Source organism: Macaca nemestrina, chromosome 6, assembly GCF_043159975.1.
Source record: "Macaca nemestrina isolate mMacNem1 chromosome 6, mMacNem.hap1, whole genome shotgun sequence".
Classification (NCBI taxonomy): domain Eukaryota; kingdom Metazoa; phylum Chordata; class Mammalia; order Primates; family Cercopithecidae; genus Macaca; species Macaca nemestrina.
The window spans coordinates 100,928,657-100,934,656 of NC_092130.1; positions in this window are offsets into that span (position 1 = coordinate 100,928,657).

Here is a 6,000-nt window from a genome sequence, read left to right on the forward strand (position 1 = left end):
AGCCCCAAAACTCCCTAAGCTGATAAGCAACTTCAGCAACGTCTCAGGATACAAAATGAATATGCAAAAATCACGAGCATTCTTATTCACCAACAACAGGCAAGCAGAGAGCCAAATCATGAATGAACTCCCATTCAAAATTGCTACAAAGAGAATAAATAAAATACCTAGGAATACAGCTTACAAGGGACATGAAGGACCTCTTCAAGGAGAACTACAAACCACTGCTCAAGGAAACAAGAGAGGACACAAACAAATGGAAAAACATTCTATGCTCATGGATAGGAAGAATCAATATCACGAAAATTGTCATACTGCCCAAACTAATTTACAGATTCAGTGCTATTCGCATCAAACCACCATTGACATTCTTCAAAGAATTAGAAAAAACTACTTTAAATTTTATATGGAACCAAAAAAGAGCTCATATAGCCAATACAATCCGAGGCAAAAAGAACAAAGCTGGAGGCATCATGCTGCCTGACACTAAACTATACTACAAGACTACAGTAACCAAAGCAGCATGGTACTTGTACCAAAACAGATATACAGACCAATGGAACAGAACAGAGACCTCAGAAATAACACCACATGTCTACAACCATCTGATCTTTGACAAACCTGATGAAAACAAGCAATGGGGAAAGGATTCCCTATTTAATAAATGGTGCCAGGAAAACTGGATAGCCATATGAAGAAAATCGAAACTGGACCCCTTCCCTACACCTTATACAAAAATTAACCAAAGATGGATAAAAGGCTTAAATGTAAAACCCAAAACCATGAAAACCCTAGAAGAAAACCTAGGCAATACCATTCAGGACATAAGTATGGGCAAACACTTCATGATGAAAACACCAAAAGCAATTGCAACAAAAGCCAAAATTGACAAATGGGATCTAATTAAACTAAAGAACTTCTGCACAGCAAAAGAAACTACCATCAGAGTGAACAGGCAACCTACAGAATGGGTGAAAAGTTTTGCAATCAACTCATCTGACAAAGGTGTAATATCCAGCATCTACAAGGAACTCAAACAAATTTACAAGAAAAAGAAAAAAAAAAGAAAAAACAACCCCATCAAAAAGTGGAAAAGGATATGAACAGACACTTCTCAAAAGAAAACATTTATGCAGCCAACAAACATATAAAAAAAGCTCAACATCATTGATCATTAGAGAAATGCAAATCAAAAACCACAATGAAATACCACCTCATGCCAGTCAGAATGTCAATTATTAAAAAGTCAAGAAACAATAGATGCTGGCAAGGGTTTGGAGAAATAGGAATGCTTTACACTGTTTTTGGGAATGTAAATTAGTTCAATCATTGTGAAAGACAGTGTGGCGATTCCTCAAGGATCTAGAACCAGAAATACCATTTGACTTTGGGTATATACCCAAAGGAATATAAATTATTCTACTACAAAGACACATGCACACATATGTTTATTGCAGCACTACTTACAATCGCAAAAACTTGGAACCAACTCAAGTGCCCATCAATGATAGAATGGATAAAGAAAATGTGGCACATATGCACCAATGAATACTACGCAGCCATAAAAAAGAATGAGATCATGTCATTTGCAGGGACATGGATGAAGCTGGAAACCATCACCCTCAGCAAACTACCATAGGAACAGAACACCAAACATCACATGTTATCACTCATAAGTGGGTGTGGAACAATGAGAACACATGGACACAGGGAGGGGAACATCACACACTGGGGGCCTGTTGCGGGGGGGTGGGTAAAGGGAGGGAGAGCATTAGGACAAATACCTAATACATGCAGGGCTTAAAACCTAGATGACCGGGTTGATGGCTGCAGCAAACCACCATGGCACGTGTATACCTATGTAACAAACCTGCACCTTCTGAACATGTATCCTGGAACCTAAAATAAAACAACAACAACAACAACAAAACTTACTTTAACCTTTAAAAAACTATAAATTATTATTAATAATTTTCATTTCTATAGTATCTTAATACATAATATTACATTGATCTTCACCACAGCCTATGAGATTTGTAGGGCAGATACATGGACCTTCTTATGGACAAGAGAAACTGAGGCTGGTAGTTTTGACTTGCTAGTCACAAAGCTGTGTGAACCCAGAATCCAGTGATCTCTTCAAGATACACACTGCCTCCTCAAAGCTTATCTCAACACTAACAGAGAACTGCTATTAAGGAAGCACAACTGAGCTGCCTAAAATCCAAACCAATCCAAACAAAAAACACCATGGATGTTTGACAAAATGATAGCTCCAAACCGGACCTAATGACAGAATCTTTTTTTTTTTTTTTTATTGTAAATGAGAAAGCCTTCATAGTAACATTTCCTACAAAGTAATTGTGGACAATGAAAATGTCTCACTTGATCTTTGACTAGTTTAGCTTAGATTGTCAGACCACTAATTGTCACATGTTAATCAATTCACTTTCTCCCAGTCCATGACTAAAAGCTGAATGATATGGAACTCCAGAACCATAGGATCGAAGTATCTGATATTTGGTCCGATGGCTCATACATTCTGGACTAAAAATATATTTCTCTTATTTCAATTCCAGAGACTAGCATTGTATCACAGAGCTTGTGTCAATTGGGAGTTTTATTGAGCAAAGTGACATAGACGTGTGACCTTAAGTGTTCAGCTGAAAAGACAAATGACACTTGAAACCAAAAAGGTCAGCTTTCTTCAGGCATGGATGCTTGTTACAGATTTTGGAATCTGCAATAGCTCTCTGAAGTTCTTGAGTGTTCTACTCTTTTTTTGGTCCATATTGAAAAATTAAGAATTAAGATATCCTGTACAGCCTCTAGGCTAAGCCAGACTACGAAGTGTGGTATGCAATGTGTGGGAAGTCCTGACTCCGAAAAGCTCTCCCCCATTGTTTTAATCACCACATCTGAAATTCTGTTGTAATGTTTTTAAAAAGTCTTAGACTAATATTTAAATGTTAACATAATATTAATATATAATATTATAATAGAGTATTATATATAACTTATAATAACATAAACCCTCCAAGAGAGGCTAATAAACATTATTATAGTAGTCAGAATTTATTTCTTATACTTTATTTTGAAGTAACAGTTTTCAGAGTTGCTTTGTTGGAAGAAAGCAGATTTCAAAAGGGAGACATTGTAGGGACTGAGTGTTAATAAGAACCTATGCTGGTGATGACAGACCTTGGTCAGGACCCACTTAGAGAGTGTGAGAAGCCAGCAGCATGATGTGTTGGGCACAGGCCATGTGCGACACACACCCTTTCCTCCAGAACCCTGGCCATCAGATGAGCTCAAAAGGATGAAACACGACAGATGTGCATTCTCCCTAGGTCCAGGTCCCAAGTCCCTGGTAGTCACAAGCACCTTAGAGCTTCTTAGGAGGCTTTGATGCCACATGGAGCCCGTCATTCCACAGAAGTTGGCCAGGAGCCATTAATAAGTTTTAATTCTTCAGTCCCTTCTTTATTTCTCTCTCTGTTATAGCCTGCCCATCATGAAGGCAACTCACATAACGAATGAGACAGGAGAATTTTACCTTATGCCCACAATCCCTGAATTTAAATATGCTTAAAGCTTTCTCTTTCTGAAGCACACTGATCTCACAACTCAAAAGATCTGTAATAAATAATATAACTGAAACTCTATTTAATGTTTTAGAAAAATGAAATTTAAAATTTTCTCAGAATTGATTGCAAGAAGAAACATTTTCCTTTAAAAGCAAGCACTAAAAGGCTTGGGGTTTCTTTTCAGTTTTTAGTATGGCTCCCAGTGGTGTCAAGACTTGGGTTTGCAGACCCAGATGCTATACTACAGGGAAACTTTGGGAGATGACCTGGATTTAACATGCACGCTCCACACACTGATCATGGGCTACAATAAAGATAAAGTAAATTGATCTATTACTTTGCAGACAATAAAATTGACCTATTACTTTGCAGAGAATAAAGAAGTGACAGTTCTATATTTTCCTTTCCTCACCAGTTTACTTTTTCAATTATTATCCTCATTTTTTTCTAATATGAAAAGTAAATATCCTTATAGATCATTCAAAGAATTCATACAATCATGGATCAATTGAAAGGAGGAAAACTTTATTCCTAGTCCTACCACCCAGAAACCACTGTTTATTTGCTATTTTGATATATTTTATTTGTATTTTGGGTGTGATGGTTAGATTTTTATGAATTTATAAAAGTTAGTTTTTAACAAAGTTTTTGCATTATTGCATGCATGCCGTATTTTTATGACCTGCTCCTCTCACTTAACATTATTATAGAACTCTTCTGTTATATTGCAAATTATGCAAACATTATTTTTCATGGTTGTATTTAATAGAATACATAATAATTCTAATTTTGAGAGGTTTTTACTGTTTCACTGTCTAAGTAACACTGATGAATATTTTTGTTGATTAAGTTTTGCTAAATTTTTGAACACTTAAAATAGATTTACAGAAGCAGAATTATTGTATAACGTAATGAACATCTATATGACACATACTTTTAAGATTAAATCCAAGAATATACTAATTTAGTCTCTCATCTACAATGTTACTGTGTCCATCTTCAATACCTCTGAGTATTATCATTTAAACACATTAGCTTACTTGATCAAAAGAAATGCTTTTCTGTTGTTTTTATTAGCATTTCTTTATTACTATTGTAATAAATAACATTCATTCAACATTATAAAAAATTGAACATTTTTTATATTAGCTAAACAGTTACATGACATTTTCTGTGAATATTTTACTCATAGACTATTAAGGTCTACATTTTTGTTAATGTTTTCTATGAATATTTTATAAAGATACTCTTTACTTGTTACATTTGCTGCACATTTACCTTGTTTAATTTTTGTTTGTGTTGACTATATTTTTAATTTTGAAAACTACAAACATTTTAAATTTTCATATGTATTAATACTTTACTTTTTAATCTGGCTTGCTTATCATTATTTTTTATTCCAGTCAAAAAAAGGAGATTTGGAAGTATTCCTCCCTGTAGCTTTCCCTAAGAGAGTAACTTATCTATATTTGATGAACAGGAAGAAAATCACATATTTCCAAACTAAAGATTCACCTTGGCTTTATTCTGTTTCCTGCTACAATTCTGAATTGTTACAGATCACCTACTTTCGACACTTCTGTTCCAGAACATTGATTACCTTCTGAAGTAATCAACTGAAAAGTAGAAAAATAATTGAGAAAGTAGATATTAAAAAATATGGAATTTCAGGAGTAATGTAGACCTGTGAGAATTATCTGTGTAATTAATCATGTACGTCTTCATTTTGTAGAATTACATATAGATATTTGTCTTCATTATATTTATTCATTATATAATAATATATATTCATTATATTTATGTATATTCATAATGTATATAATTAACATTAATCTGTAAACATTATAATTAATCTGTAAATATAATTAACACAAATAGGGGCTTATGAACAGGATTTAATACCAGAGCTTTAAGTGCTCTGGAGGGTTTTGACGAGGCTTTGGGTGAAGAGTACTAAGGTGGTAGATCCTTTATAGGAGAAAAAGAGAGTGAGAGAGAGAGAGAGAGAGATCAAGAATTAGATGAATTACTAATGAACAAATGAGTGAAGGAACATTGCATTATCCATGCATATTCCAGCATTCTCCAGCCCTTGTGGGGGAACCTTGTTGTTACCTGGGGCTCATTTTATCCAGTTCAGGATCTCCAAGGTTCTGACAATGAAGATCCTCTAGAGATAAACCCAAGGATTTTCCTGCACATTCTCTTTCATGCTTACCAATGATGTCATCCTGCTGGGTTTGTGTACTTCTCTTCAACCTCTGTAACATGTTTAGTCATAAAAGAAAAGGTGATCAACCTATGTTGAAACCAAGTACAACTTATAGCATCTCTTTAACACTAAGCATTTTCATGAATATTAATTAAATAATTTGGGCAGTACATAACCCATGTCTACAATATGAGTGATGGC